The sequence below is a fragment of the Thermobia domestica genome, chromosome 8, assembly GCF_964235325.1.
Source record: "Thermobia domestica chromosome 8, izTheDome1.hap1.1, whole genome shotgun sequence".
In the NCBI taxonomy this organism is placed as follows: Eukaryota; Metazoa; Arthropoda; class Insecta; order Zygentoma; family Lepismatidae; genus Thermobia; species Thermobia domestica.
Window position 1 is genome coordinate 33441450 of NC_137461.1, and position 17204 is coordinate 33458653.

Genomic DNA, 17204 nt, shown 5'->3' on the forward strand with positions numbered 1-17204 from the left:
CATGACTATGAATTACTTTCAATTTTGCACATTTAAAAGAAAAGTGTACTATGGTACATGTACCGATTATGGCTAGGGTCCCTAACATGGCCCACCCACCATATCTCTGCTGATTTACGTTGGTGCTACTAGATGACAATATAAACTATGTCCTCTGAGCCGAGCAAAAATGTATACGATTTTTAAGAGAACATAGTTTATATTGTCATCTACTACCACCAACGTAAATATGCAGAGATATGGTGGGTGGTCCATATTAGGGACCCGGACCATAATCGGTACAAGTACCATAGTATAAATAATGGATAAAAGTTTATTAATGGATTTTATTTTTCTTTCTACTTCCTGTTAGATAAGTGGTGTGGCAGATCCCTGCATCAAGCACAGTATCAACTGAGTGACTGAAGATAAAAGACTTGTAAGATGATTCATCATGAAACATATTTTCGCTGTAATTAAGGAAGTTGTAATAAAAAGTATTTTAAATTATTCCTTAGATTATTTAATGTATAAAGAATTATGCAGTATTATAAACTTCTATTAACGAGGCAGATAAACCTATATCGCAGGAATAAACTGAATTAAAAACTATTTTCATTGATTCATTCATTTACGATCACCAATATCGATCTTAATAAGAGGCGCACCAGACACATAGCTCCTATATGCCACGAATGTGATTAAAGCACAAACGTACTATCGACGTACGTATCTAATGTAGAATATATAAAAACAATATATGACGTTAGGTGTATGGAAAAGGATGGCTCGAACTAAACTTCGGATTGCCTGAAGTATTAACAACGTTTGAATAGTAAGTTAGTAAAGAGAATAAAAATGGAAGGGATAAAGTAAATATCATAAAGAGGAAAATTAAAGATAAGAAAATGTTTCGTCTGGGAAGTGCTTTGGATGCCTCTGCCGAAAGGAAACGTATGCCGAAGTTAGCGAGTCAGTGGTGCGTTCACTCTGCGACTCGATCAGAAAGCGTTCTTCAGTACTTGTAATTGCAAGAAGCACAATAAAACTCCATATGAAAATGGACTTAGGTCTGAACGCATTCTGGCCAATGACCATAAAGAAATGAATTAAATCACCGGAGGAAGCATGCAGGATTTTATTGGAGGCCTTGGCCACCTCGAAGTCCGGATATTACGACAGCAGATAATGTGGGATATCATCAAATCACATGTCAGGAAGAAGCAGTACGTGAACAATGATGTTTGCAGGCTAGTGCTTGAAGTCTTCTAACTTGTGACGCTGCAGATGATAAATATGATGAGTAGGACATGGAGCCGTATCAAGGTGTACAGAGAAACCGGAGGTGTACGTACGGACAATTTGGACACAAAACTGTAAGCATTGTTAATGAAGGGATGAAATAAGTGCAGGAGTAAAGAAAATTTCTGCCACCTTGCAGGTAAGTGAGTTAAAAAATTTATTTGCAGCTGCTATCTTCAGAACAATCAGTATCCCTGTTAAGGTTAGATAAGTAATTCTTTGTTCTTAGTTTAATGTCCTTTCTGATCACCGTGTTTTTATACGACATTGAACTGGAGTCAGAACTACACAGTGATCACGCCAGCTTTAATATGTTTGGGTAGAGAGGAAACAAAGGGAATACTTTTTGGTGTGCGGATATTTTTATATTACTTGACCTATATTACAACATGTATGAGGGCAGACAATGTCACTAAAAGGAATCCAACCTCTTTGTCTCCCTTTTGGGTCATCACCGGAACCACAAGTGATACTTTTAAAAGTAGTTTAATCCAAATCTTTTGAAACAAACACCAGAATTCTAAGCATTTGATCAGAAGTTTTCATAGCGAAGATAATATTAATGACAGAAAAAAATGGCAAGTAAACATACATTGAAGAAACTTTCTCAAATAATAAAAATTTTACTAGTATAATATTTTTTCGTTTGCATTTTACAAAACAAATTCACGTCTATTTACATTTTTCAAAACAAATATTCTATCAAAGTACACTTCTCTAATCGTAACAAATTACAAATTAGAAATAATATAATCTGTGTATGAGTAATAACAACATACAGACTAAATATATCTAATAGGTGGGCATTTTTTATGTTCTTCAGACACCAAATTTTACATTTCACAAGAGCAGACCAAAGGGAAGGGTGCGAATGTAGACGTTGCAATGAACACTACAAAAAGAATTTAATCGATGACATGAACGGAAATAGAAAATTCACTGTGAAAGCACTTAAAAGACTGAACATAAGTATTTTACATTTCACAAGGGCACACCAAAGGGAAGGCTGCGAATGTAGACGTTGCAGTGAACACTACAAAAAAGAATTTAATCGATGACATGAACGGAAATACAAAATTCACTGTGAAAGCACTTAAAAGACTGAATATAAATATTACACTCAAAGACAATGCCATCAACCATTGTCTTTCATCTATCTTCAAACTATCTAACATTTCACTAAATGTATCTATAAAGTCCATCACGCGCAAAAATCACAAATTTACGTCACTTAATCCAATGTAACCAGCACCACACGAAAGCTCAATTTACGGGTTTCTTATACAAAATACCAGGCACTCAGGACTCTTAGGGTAAATGAAGACCAAAGATGAATGAAAACCAAATTCTCAGACAGAGGGATGAGTTTGTAGTCCACATCAGGTAAAACGGAACAAAGTTTTGGATTCATGCTATAGTGTGTCACATTCTGTGCTAAATGTCTGGATATCTGAAACGGAAATAACATGAAAGTCAAAAGGATATAGTTTTGGCCAACTAGTAACATTGCACCTTGTAGAAGCAAGTGCTTTTTTTCTTAATTGGAGATTTTCATGATCTTATCTCTTTGTTTCAGTTAATTAAAACTAATACACTTGTATTAATATTTGTTATACTTGTTAAATATGTAGATTAAATTAAGTGAAGACAAGAAAATCTTTATTAATATGTATCAAATTGAAAAAAAAACTAAGGAATCGAATACTATCTATAACAGTCAGTGGTAGAGTATGAAAAAAACAAATGAATCCAGATTCATCCTTTAACAAGCTAATTCAACTATTTAATTCAATTTGCATAACTCAGGTTAATGAAATTTTAAATAATGAATACACGAATTGTGAACATGATATTTTTAGAATTTTGAAGTGCGAAAATAATACTAATCTTATCTACGCAAAACCTCCGTATCCAAGGGACTTCTTGTTTATCTCTTTCAAAATAATAATAGAAAATAGAAGTTACACTTATAATATACAGAAAGCTGATCCTACATTATTGATCGCCATTATGTTCGTACCAAGCCTCTAATGATTCTTGCTCGATGTGAGAAGACTCAATGATCAAGGCAAGAACAAATAACCAAAGTGAGCACCTTGTTTACGTTGAAGTCCATTTTTATACACATGGGCTCTTTTTTCAACCTGTATGGTTCCCTGTTTTCATACTTTCACTTATATTTATTATCTTTTGCTTGTGGTTTTCCAGGAAACTAGCTTCGGCTATTTTCTGTCTAGATATTAAATATTATATTTACCAAAAATGATAAAACTTAATACACATAGATTTTCTATCAGATTTACATCACATCTTACCCATTTCATTATGTTTCTTAGAAATCTGCGACTTTTTATACGAAATTTTCTCGGAGCATATCTTTCTAATAAAAGGAGTGAGCTGATTTTTCTCATAGAGGACTAGGTTTGAAGACACATATTTGTTAGGAGGTGAAAATTTTTAAAAATGGAATAAACATACGCTTTACATAATCCAACAGCATAAAGAAGTACGTTAATAAATTAACCAAATAAAAATGAAAAACCAATGTAAATAAACAAATACTTCTTTTTTAAAAAAAGATAATCAAAATCCCCTTTATTTGTCAATTATATGAAGTAACTTCTTCATTACTGCATCGTAGAAGGATCCTTGACTTTGCAGTTTATTTAGCAAGTCTTTTAATTGGACAACAATTAAAGTAAAACAAACCTATTCTTCCTCTGTGTATTAGGAACATACATCTTTACATCTTTCGAATAAGAGAATGTGCACCATACAGTGTCTGACTAGTATTGTTGACACCAAACCATAATTTACATGTTCCTTGAAACGCTTCCTTTTCCAAACGTGTTTCTTTCAAGATATGCATCATTACAATCATAGTTTTGTTTAAAAAGTATGATATCTTGTGAACCGATAATAATTCACTCCATAAATTATCCTAAAATACGAAATTCCAGTACCTTGATTTGAGAGCCAAAAACAAGCTATCAGGAAATCAAGCTTTAAATCACCGAAATTTCTTTCAATATAACTGCTCAAGAAATCGAAACTCATTGAGATCTTGAAATCTCACCTACATTTGTCCAATCACAATGTCAGTAATTTCATTGTACAAACGCACATTTTTAATTTTTGGATTTTTTCTGTCATCTTCTTTATGTCTTTTCGTAGGAGGTTGCACGTTGCCACCTACTACTTTTCTATATAATCTAGGCATCGATGGTTAAAAATTAAGTTCTAAGAGCAAATCAAGTAACAATTTGGCATCCGATATTTTTTTTAATACATACCCATCACTGATCACAAAAACGACGCATACCAAGAAAATACCTCACAGAAGGGGAGGGGAGGGGAAAGCCGAAATTTTAGCCGTTTCTATTATTCACTATATTTCCATAACCAGTGGGGTTAGAGTATCTTAATCTTTTTTATTTTGTTTATCTAATTGTCTTCTACAATTTAGTTCTAGTGCATTTTTGTGCTAGATATAATGGTCTTCGGGTTATTTTCATTTTTATTCAGTATTGGTTCCGCGTGACGACAGTTTTGTTGCCACAGGTTATTTACAAGATCAAATTCGGAAAACTGTTTCCTCTAAATTATTTTTGGTTTGCTTTATGTTCTTCCAAAAAATGTGTACTTATATTACTGTAGGATTAATAGTGGCTGAGTAATGAGCGACTTTATTCTGTCGTGTCAAAAACTGATTACGGCGCGGCCCAAAAGTTACCTTCCCACAAACAGTAGATATTAGCACTATGATTAAAATCTTGTCTGCCTGCAAGCATATAATCCTTATGATTAAGGCTGTCTATAATCTAATTAAAAATACCCATTTTTAATATCGATTGATGGACTTTTTGGAAAATAACCCTTGTCAAAGCACAAAACTCCTGTGAAGAATGAAAAGAGAGCTTTTTCTAGTACATAGTATGAGAAACTCTGCAAATCTACTACTTTATATGTGGTTCTGATGCCTTTTAAAGCATGTAAAAACATGCAGCTTTCTGATTTTTTTTTTTTGACAAGGGTTGTTTTTGCTACAACTCCTTCGACATGTGGTCCCACTTAGCATACTCGCTAACACTGTCAAGCGGTTTCGGGTTCACTTTCCGGTGGGAGTAGTCGGTCGAAAAAGTGTAGAAAACTTTTTCAGGCCAGCCATCCTAAATGAGGTTTTCCTGGAATTTCTTCATTCTTCCAGGCCGGGATGGTGCATAACTTGTAGGTCACATGCCGTTTCCTTCCTTCCCTTTCCCTGGATAGTGTGGACACCGAGCGAAGTCATCCCTCATACGTGACGGGCTAAATATCCATAGATGCAGAAGGTCCAGAAATCTAAATCCTAAGTCCTTCGATTTATGTAGTACAATGGTACTGAACGAAATAAAGCAGGAATCAGGTTTCAAAAGATATGTCTAACATGTTACATAAATTTATTACCACCTTTCCCTTTTAATACTTACTCTAACGGTAAGATATGTCTAAGATGTTACATAAATCATCAGTTTTTAAACTGTTAAATCTTATTTACAGAAGAGGCACTTGCCTATTATTAAGATTGTGTACAGTTGCTATAATGCAATAAATCTCTATACAAGAGAACTAATGTTTTGATTTCTAGAATTAGTTTTGAATAATGTTGTATCACTCTTATACCTTAAAAAAAAGATAAAGAAATTTGGATGTGTTTAATACACCAGTTAGTCTTCTTAATCACTGTGCTCATTAACCGATATTGAATTTTTACACTCGCTAGAACAACTATACAATAAAGTGCTCAAGAAACCGCGATTCTTACATTTGCATTTCAAATTTACACACTCAAGTTTCTGACAGCAACATATGGCAATCTCTAAACAAACCTTGAGAATATCTTCGAATGTTTTCAAAACTGGCTTCCAAATTTTGTCCTCCAAGTACCATCCGGAGTCTTCTGGCCTTGATTGATCAATCTCACACTTATCCGTGTTTTCCCAAATGGCTGCCTGGTAATGAGATCTCTTTATATGTTGATTCATAGCATCACTAGTTGGAGGTAATCTCTCCAGGCTTCATTTTCCTAAAAGTATGAGCCTTGATTCATCACAAGTTTTCGCATTAACCTTGAGGAGCTTTGTGAAAAAGAGTTCTGCAGATTTAATAGACTTTGCTGATAAAGGAATCTGTCCTAGGGAAAAAGAAAGGCCACAGTTTTCTGAGTAAGTAGACAAGTTCTTAATCTTTGATTTTCCAACTGGATATGAAGTTATATCGCATCCAAGTAGAGCGTGATAAGCCATTATATGTCTCTTCTCATTCTCAGTGGCGCGTTTACCTCTGGTGTTAGGGGTCTCGGGTTCAAACCCTGCTCCCGCCAAGTGAACTTTGTGGTGGACAAACACCGTGTGCGTGGGTTTACTCGGGGCTCTCCCGTTTCCTCCCACTTTCTTCATTCCACCATTTCATTCATTATTCATCATCACCGTCTCCTTTAGCCTAACCGGCATAACCGCGGGACGTAAAACTCAAAAATTTCATTTCATTTTTTTCATTCTCAGTGGTGACAAAGGTGGTGAACTGGAATAAACCTTCTTGTCTTTGAAGTCCCCGCCATCATGTAAAATTCTTCACGAGAAATTATGTAATATTGGTATTTCAACAGGAGGAATACTTCGGTGTCTCTACTTATTACAACAATTCTTTCTGAATTGTGATTCACAGCATGAAGTATTATTCTAAAATCTGCTTCTTTATGTTTTACTTCAAGATTTTGAACATCCATCCCGAAGTTTGGGTTAACAGTCTTCTGATCTTTAAAACTACCGAAAACAACACACAGTTCTGAAGGTGATAACATCAGCAATGCATTATTTACTTATGGCCTACTTACTCAGAAAACTGTGACCTTTTGTTTTCCCTAGAACAGTTTCCTTTACTAGCACTCTTTTTCACAAAGCTCCTCAAAGTTAATGCGAAGTCCTATGATGAAGCTGGGCTCCTACTTTTAGGAAATTGCAGCCTGGGGAGTAACCTCCAACTAGTAATGCTATGAATCAACATATAAAGAAATCCCATTACCAGACAGCAATTCGAGAAAATGCTGATAAGTGTGAGGTAAATCAATCAAGGCAAAAAGACTCCGGATAGTACTTGGAGGACAAAATTCGGAAGGCAGTTTTGAAAACACTCGAATATACTCCAAAGATTTGTTTAGAGATTACCATGGGTAGCTGTTAGAAGCTTGAGTGTATAAGTTTGAAATGCAAATGTAAGAATCGCGGTTTCTTGTGCACTCCATTGTGTAGTACATCACAAATTTCTTTATCTTTTCTGAGATTCAGGAGGATATAACATTATTGAAAACTTATTCATTGAATCAAATAATTGGTTCTCTTGTGTAGAGATTTCTTAAGGTTTCTTTTTATCACATCTTTTATTATAGATTTATTGTATTGCAGAGACTGCACGCTATTTTAATAATAGGCGAGTGCTTATTCTGTAAATAAGATTTAACAGTTAAAAACTGATCATTTTAAAGTATGTTAAAAATATCTTATTTCAAATTTTTTCTTAGCGTTACAGTAAATATCAAGAAGGAAAGTGGTAAAAAAATGATCGTAAATTGTTCATGTTTCCCTCTTGGAAGACAATTTGGAACCTAGTTCCTGCATTATTTCGTTCAGTACTATTGTAGTACATAAACAGAAGGACTTGTAGCAAAAACAGCTCTTGACAAATAAAGATTTTTTTCACACAAAGTGAATAGAAAACTGCATTCTTGTGTATGTTTTAGAAACTATAAAGAAACAGATTTGCAGTTTCTCATAATGTGTACTAGGAAAAGCTCTCTTTTCATTCTTCAGAGAAATTTTGTGTTTTGACAAGGGTTACTTTCCGAAAAGCACGTCTATTAATATTAAAAATGGATATTTTTAATTATATTATAGAGAGTCTTAATCATCACGATTATATGCTTGCAGGCAGACAAGATTATATATATACACACATTAATCATCATCAGCTGGTAATATCTACCATTTGAGGAAAGATAAGTCTTGAGCCGCGCAGTGATCAGTTTCGCACATCACAGAATTAAGTCGCTTATAACTCAGACACTATTAACCCTACACTAATATAAACACACATTTTTGAAAGAGCATAAAATGATGAAAAGCTTCTAAATGAAACGAATTCGATTTTGTAAACAATCTGTAGCTAAAGAACTGTTGTCACTCGCAACCATTACTGAGTAAAAATGAAAATAACACAAAAACTATGATATTTAGCTCAAAAATGCAGTAAAACTAAATTGTAGAAGACAATTAGATAAATAAAAGAAGAGTTAAGATACTCTAGCTCAGCCCTGGCCACGGCGAGCAGATAGTGGAAACTCTCCTCGTGAGCGCTCACGAGCATTCTACGTGCAAATACCATTGTTCGTGCTTCGTGAATCTTCGGGTTTCGTCCTTCGAGGAGCGGAAGTGTTGTCAACCTTGGCGGTAATCACTAGCCCACCAAATAATAAAAAAAAAGTATGTATGGTAACTGATTGCCATTTAGTGTAAAGTGTGTTTTACAATGTGGTAACCGTTAACTATAGACAACACAAACTTGTAAGAGCAATCAAATGATAAACTATGTACGTTCCTTTTCTTCTTTTTTCTTTCCTTTTGTTAAAGAAGGATGTGGTGGAATCAAACCAAGGCTTACATTTATAAAAATTTGCTAGTTTGCCCAATGGAAAACCGGTTTTCAAGATATATATCTATATCTATATATATATCTATATATCTATCTATCTATCTATCTATCTATCTATCTATCTATCTATATATATATATATATATATATATATATATATATATATATAATCAAGTTCTTAATCCGAGTGTGGGTTTGTTATATTATGTTGTTTCGCTTTTTGGGAAAACAGAGAATCTGTTGATACAAAAAAAAAAAAAAAAAATACTGTAGCACTTGTTTGTAATTATCTAAGTATTATCTCCAGAAAATTAGCTTATGAATGTATGTGTGTACGAATAGGCTTAGCAAGGGGTTGGTTGTGGAGATTAGAAGCCACTATTACACCATCAATAGGAAGAATAATATTTCTTACTCCACTTTTAAAGTTACTTTGATCGCAAAGAATCAAACAAAATATTAAGAGAGCCAAAGAGATTTTCCATTTTTAAGAGTGACCATTAGTGACTACCATTAGTGTTTTTTTTTAACAAGGAGTGTCTTTTTAATAATGAAAAACATATTGTGCCTGGCTGGTTGCTTGCCGGTGGCTTGTTAAAAGTGAAAAAGAATGTTAAATCATATCAACGACTGAAGCTACACGCTTGTCTTTCTTCGATAGATACTGATTGATTTTGAAAGTCACAATGTTGTAGGGCTACTGTAACAGCGTAAAATCGGAAGGAAACGTTCCAACTGAATGATACGAACAATTATTCCCAATATCTTGAACATGAAACGTGGGTTGCACGGATAACGCTTAAAGTGGGCTGGACTGCACTGGAATTTCCTTCCGGCAAATTAGTGTTTGGTCGGAACTCAGTTCTTCTGTGTAATTGTCTCTTAACAACATTTGAACATTTCTTTTAGATAATAATAACTAACTAACTATATGCCCTATGGAACCCGAAGGTTCAATGCCGCGTTTACAAAATATTTCCACTAACTTCTGTATTTAGCCAACTGGATTCAGTTTCTACTCTGTACTCTTATTTCTGCAAGATCCATCTTAATATTGTCTTTCCATCTACGCCTAGGTCTTCCTAGTGGTCTTCTTCCAATTGGGTTTTCAGTTAAAATTATGAAAGCGTTTCTAATTTCTTCCATTCTGGCTACATGGCCTGCCCACCTGAGCCTTCTACACCTAATGACCCTAACAATGTTAGGTGAGCGGTATAAATTATGCAATTCCTCATTATGAATTTCCTCCAATCCCCATTTGCATCCCTCTTTGGTCCGAATACTACTACTACTACTACTACTACTACTACTACTACTACTACTACTACTACTACTACTACTACTATTACTACTACTACTACTACTACTATTACTACTACTACTACTACTACTACTACTACTACTACTAATAATAATAATAATAATAATAATAATAATAATAATAATAATAATAATAACAATCATAATACGCATTATTATTATTATTATTATTATTATTATTATTATTATTATTATTATTATTATTATTATTATTATTATTATTATTATTATTATTATTATTTTCAATCTTCCGTCGTTCTGCTATCAATCTAGGAACGAAAGGCGTTTACAACTGAGCAGACGTGAAGCGAGTGACAACTTACAGACCGAGTGATAATGTAATACAACGTCACAAATTGTGTAAGCAAGCTAAAAAGGTCTGAAACAATTCGTTTCCGATTTTTGCAGTCGTTTTTACGTCTGTAAGCTGACATTTTTAATATTAGTTTCTTTCTTTCTTGTTCATTTGTTAGTTACTTCAACGCCAACTGTAACCTCTATCATGCGTCTTCCTCGACCAAAAAACGTACCAATTTTATTTCCTGCAGTGTTTTCGCATCACTGCTTTCGAAATGGGGAGGGGGAGGGGGAGAGCACACTTGCACATTTCACGCTTGCGTCTGCTCAATGCTTCAACATCGTGCGAATTTCTGACCAGGCTTGGCCGTAGGTTTTTTGCCATCATGTGTGGTTGGTGGCAACACTTATCGGATGCAGTGGAAGGGGCGAAGCTACCACCATCTGTGTTCACCTGCTCTTTTCTACGCTCGTGCTCGCTCGCGCTTCGGCTCCGGGAGCCAATTCATGGACAGGCCTGCTCTAGCTCCAATAGTTACGGAGATATAGTGAATAATAGAAACGGATAAAATTTCGGCTTTCCCCTTCTGCGAGGTATTTTTTTTTTTTTTTTGGCATGTAGCACTTTTGTGATCAGTGATGGGTATATATTCAGAAAATATAGGCTGCCAAGTTGTTATCTGATTTGCCCTTAAACTCGAAAAGGAATACACTTTTGTCAAGTTGATGCCTAGACTAATAGACTCTTCAAAATCATTTCTTGTATCTCTATGGAGAGATGTCGTCTGTTTCACTTTTTCGATGCAGTATTTCATATCAAAGGTTTTATCTTGTAGAAGGTTAAATAGTGTGTTTGTAAGAGAAAAAATATGCCTGAAAACATTTGGTTGAAATATAAAATGAAAGCCCTTCAATGATGACTCATAGCCTTTTTCAGTCATGGAAGCTTCGATGTCCAAATTATCTTAATCTTCTGCAGTGTCCTCAAAAAATCGTAAGAACTGTGTTTGATTTTCATACACTGCATTCACAACTCTGGGATTGTAAATTTATCTTGTATTTGCAACCGTTGGAAATTGTTTAGTTACTTCCGATTCAGGAAACACGTTAACGTATTTTGATGCATGCGAAGAGAATTTTAGAATGCTACTCAATTTTTGAGAAATATCTTACATTCCTTTCTGTGATAACAGACTGTGAAAGAACGAGATAGAGTCTGTAAGCATAACAGTATATGAAGATTGCACTGGTACCTCTTTTTGACTAGACTCGGCGGGAGGTCATGTGGTTCGGATTCCACGTTAATCAGTAGGACCCGTCTCATAGAGTTTCGCTGCTGAAAGGGGCGTTAACTTCAAAATCAACTCAACTCTTTTTCACAAGAGATTGTAAGTTATTTAAATGTTCAGAAAACGTGACAGTACCATCATAGCCTTGTTAGGATTTAGATTTCATGGCTTTCAGCATCTATGGCCATTTAGCCCGTCACGTTTAAAATATGACGTCCCTCGGCGAGCATACCATCCGCTGAAAGGGAAGGAAAAAAGGAGTGGGGAAGGAAGGAAGCGGCTTGGGACCCAGAAAAACCTCCTATAAGTTACGTACCACCTGGTGTGAATGAGGAAAACCCAGGGAAACTTCATTCAGGGTGGCTGCCCTTAAAAAGCGTTATACCAGGAATCGAACCTGGGACCGCTCGCACCGAAGGCGAGAGCGTTAGCGACTACGCTACACGGGGCCACCCTCATAGCCTTGTGTTACAAACTTCTTCCTACAATTGAAGTAAGAGTGAGCTTGGAAAACATGATCGCTTAAAGCAATCAATAGTGCGATTACTATACTGAAAGTAGAGAGAGCTTTGCAATGTCCGTGGTTTCGTCCAACATTATTGCTGTAAAAATGTTACGTTCATTTCTGAATTAATCTTATCCAGAATTGCGTCACCAACACATTCAATAATATCATTCTAAATTTTGTTTGATGTTCCAGCTTCTTGCTGTAAAAATGAGGACTCATTTTACTGTTGTATTTAGAAAGTAACTGAATTACTTCAGTATAGCTTTCCTGAACGTCAGAACGATAATATGCAATTGAAATGTTGTAAGTGAAGGACATTCCTTTATGTAAATTAGAAAATGTTTCTCTTAAGAGGCTTTCCCAAGAAATATAAAGTTGTAAAAGTGTTGGTGACAAAATTATAGGGATTTCAATTGATGAAATATACAATATTTTAGGCCATTTTATTGCTAATATTGTAATTGGAACTTTGAAATGGGGGCAAAGGCAAACAACATATTTGGTTGTATCAGAAGTATTGAAAAAACTAAATGATAAGACAGTTCCACAGCTTTTTACAAAATCGCTGACTATTCTGTGACCGAATGCGTAAAACACGATAGATTTCTTCTTTTTGTCACAGAATAGAAGAACTCTGCTGCATAAATAAATAAAAAAACGGAGCAACACGTCCTTGAGGTTCTATTTTGAAATATGTTGCATACCAGAGGCGGACTGAGCCGCCCGGATACCAGGAAATTTCCGGATGGACCCTGCGCTCAGCAAAATCACTTATGGTATTGCTCGATTAGTTATAACTAATTCAAAACTCCGTTCTCGTCCATAGTAACCGCTGGGGTAACTAACGGACCCGCAGTGCTAGTGAAAAGGAGAGGGCACTAGAGAAAGAGGGTCCTTGTCCAACACGCAGTCTTGTTTATTGAAAAATCAATAAGACAATAAAAAATCTCAAAAATACATAACTCGAAAATGTAATCTTGTCTATTATTTATGTATTCAATAATCTGATGTGCAAACGATAACATACACGTATAAAGAGCATGGAACTGATTCTCCTATGATAAGGAAAATATGTTAAATACGAAGCAGTCGGACGCGAGTTGTGGCGATAAATAATGGTTCCTGACCACAGCGATGTCAGAAAACTATCCCGAAGCCCCAGAAATCGGGCCCGAAGTTTCAAGTTTAGGTCCATTCTATTCACCAATGAAATTAGTAGTTTTTGGAAGTGGGAGGTGACAATGGAAAGGTCGTGGTCCCCTAAGCACAGCGGTGATGCCACAAATCGAGCCAGAGACCTGATGTCCACAAATATTGGGCCTTGAAAGTGTGGGACTGGTTTCTCTTCTATTTACCGTTGAAGCGTGGAGATTTTGAACGTGGATGGTTGCATTGGAAAGGGTTGGCTTTCCCTGAGCACACCGGCGATGTGGTAAATCTGGCCTGGAGCCGAAGCCCAAGAAATCGGGCCAAAAGAATGTTCATGTCATATGCTCAATGCTTTTTAAACACAAAAGTAAGTTTCCTTATTATACTGTCTGTAAGTTAGTCAACCACAAAAGATGAAATTGTATCATATTCAGATCTCTTTCAATATAAACAGTCGCTGCAATGTACGATTCATGGCAAAGATTTTCAAACTGTAGTAAAGAAAGAAAGCGAAATAATAGTTGCCTATAGATACACATACACAACTTGCATTTTGTGGGGGCGGAGGTTTAGCTATCCAAGTCTCCAGCTAAGAGTTCATTCCTAAAAGGGCAGTCCAGACTCCAGACAAAGTCGGTATTCACCAAGACCCTTAAGTATCATTTTCCGGGTGTTCCCTTGTACCCCCAGTCCGCCTCTGCTGCATACCACCTGTATAGTACGTTTCACACTTTGAATTGGAGAAGAAATACGTTTTTATTTTCCCGACATTGATCTGGCGTCAAATGTGGAAATGGTATTTCTACAGGCTCCCTCGCGAACCATTGCCTTAGAATACCAATACCTCGCCAGTTCCCACTACAGCCTGTTTAACGAGATGGGATACATAACATGGATTACATCTGCTCTCCATTACGGTAAGAACTTTGAATCCATCATAAAAATCATTGACACTTTTGATAAGAATAATACTTAGTTAAAACTGGTCAGAGTTTGTCTAAGAATATTTCTTTGAAAAAGGGCCTACTTTTAATTCCAACACATTTTGAAAGTTGCCAGACGTTACTACCAAGCATGAAAAAGAACAGACGTTTTCTAATTTTCTGACATCCTTCAAGGACATTGTCAATGATATAAGTGTCGTACCTGGTGTCAAGGACGCCTGCATGCAATGAAAGTGTGATTGTATTGTTAGTTCTGAAAAATTGAAGAATATTCCTAAAGTTATGGAAGATTATTCTGATGTGACTGTTGACAATGTCACGAATCTTTTCCAAATTGTACTCCAGTGATATCTGTAGATGTTTAAAGATCATTTTCACATTTAAAACGAATTCTTTCTGGTAGAAGACAAAATCTTTTGTTTTTAAAATCTTAAGTAGTTGTTGATAACTTAAGAGAACGAACGTTTTTAAGGGAAAATAAAATATTAGGGTACTATAAAAAAACTTCATTTTAGCATTTCCTGTGCTGTGAATTTTGTATAAACTTGCAACGGAATTGTGCATGAATGAAGTTTCATAGTGAGTTTGGGTTTATAATCTTTTTCATTGTTACCAGAGGCGAAAATTTATCTTCAACATTGTAGTGGACGGGTAATATTGTTCCCACAATTTCTTTTAATCAATGTTCAAATTTATTTATGAACTTGAAAAACAATGCCGTGGAGGATCAGGGAGCAGAGTTGTCTCCAACATTCGGACTCGGCCAGATTTGATGCTTATTCTGGGAGATATCAATTTTATCTGACTTTACTGTGTGGCAATCGGACACAAATCATCACATCTCTTTCCAAAAATCACATTTCAAACCGGATTATTGGGAGGACAGTCCCTCAGTTCCAAGATTGGAGGGGGCATGTCCTACTCATCCCACGGGATTTGCGCCAGTGATTCTTACTACTGAAGAATGATGAATAGATTATTAGATGCCGTCCTTTTCGGGTTTCATTTACAAATTTTCAAGAAGTATAAATTGTGAGTACTAGCTGTAAAATGAAACTTTTATTTCGTAGGGTGCATATTTTTTTTACTCGAATAGTAAACCAATAATATGCTGTTATAGGTTCTCAATATTTTAATTAGGGATGAGCAAACCGTTTTTTTATAAAAACCGGAATCCGGTTTCTAGAAAAACCGACATTTCGGTTTTCTCCAAAACCGGTCCAGTGTTTCATCGAAACCGGTTTTGGTTTTCTTCAGAAACCGGTTCGGTTTTTCACCGAAATCGGCTTTCTCCAAAATCGGTTCGGTTTTTCGCTGAAACCGGTACCGGTTTTCTCTAAATTCGGTTTGTTTTTTTACCGAAACCGGTTTGGGTTTTCTTCAAAACAAGTTCGTTTTTTTTTTTTACCGAAACTGGTTTCCGTGAAAACTTTTCGAAAATACGTAAAAGTATTTTTGTGGAAATAGATTCGGTTTCTGGAGAACAACGAAACACTATTCTGGTCAGAAATAGAACAAATTTTGAAAAAAAAAAACGGAACTGGTTTTGAAGAAAATCGAAACCGGATCCGTTGACAAACTGAAACGATTTTGGAGGAAAACCGAGAAACCGGTTTTTGTGTCCAACACTAGTTTTAATACATATTCTTTGAGAAGCCCTTGTTGGTTTTATTTTGCCTTGTGTGTTTTATTTCACAATTTACTAGCCATTCGTGCTTCTTATTTTGCCATTAATTTCGGGCTTTAGGTATGATTTTAACACGGGACTGGTCGATTTGATGTAGCAAGTATGTGATAAACAAGACTATTTGCAAATCACCATAAAATGTAATATTTATCATAATAAATAATGTATTATACTATTTACAAACATAAAATAATTTCATTTTGTTGTAAGTATGCATTACTCCGAGAGTAAATTACTTTATTGGAAGACTTCCACTTGAATTGAATATTATATTGATACTCAATAATGTGCCTGTCTTCATTACATTTTTTAAGTTGAACTCGACTCTGCTAAATCAAACTTGAATGAACTTACGAGCAAGGAAGTGGTATGGAGATTTAAAAACACTTAGTGACCAAAAGCAATAACTTCCAGAGAAAAACTTCCTCATGACGTACAAAGTCAGATGTGATTTTGCTTGTAGAAACAACAGATGTTTCAAACGAATAAATGTTATAGATTAAGCTACACACTTTCACTTCATCTTTATGGTTCAGATTAGGAATATTGGATCAACTTGAAACTTTATACATAAAATATGCTAATTCACAAAGGATGAGAAATATTTTGGGAGTCTATTTATTTAGCCGACAAACTGTAATATAGCATAAACACATCATTAAAAATTTGGGTATATTTTAGGAATTGGGAGTCTAGAATATTTTGCCTAAAATTCGTACCGGTACATTCTTGCTTTTTTTTTTTGTATTTTTGATGATTTAGGTTAGTTTGGGTTAGGTTAGGTTAGGAGTTTTGGATTCAAGGGCATAGGATAACCATTCGTCCCGGAAAATCCGGTACCATCACGGAATTGAGATCTACGTCCTGGCGTCCCGAGAATAATTCTTGGGACGCTTAAATGTCTCGGATTTAAGTGAAAAAGGAAGGAAGGGAATATTATAGTTTGCTTTTTTTACAGGATTATGTATATAATTATTCTCTTCAATTTCTGAGTATGGGAATTCAAAAGTTGAAAAGAAAAACAATACATAAAACTTGAATAC

The 17204-nt window shown here is 35.3% G+C and overlaps 1 long non-coding RNA gene across 1 annotated transcript in view; it reads left to right on the forward strand.

The window, feature by feature from the left end:
• Positions 1-543, forward strand: part of LOC145691608 (uncharacterized) — a 66732-nt gene extending 66189 nt beyond the window's left edge. The window contains exon 13 of the long non-coding RNA XR_014132424.1: positions 353-543. This is a non-coding gene — a long non-coding RNA (uncharacterized LOC145691608). The remainder of the gene's footprint in view (positions 1-352) is intronic.
• The last annotated feature ends 16661 nt before the right edge of the window (positions 544-17204 follow it).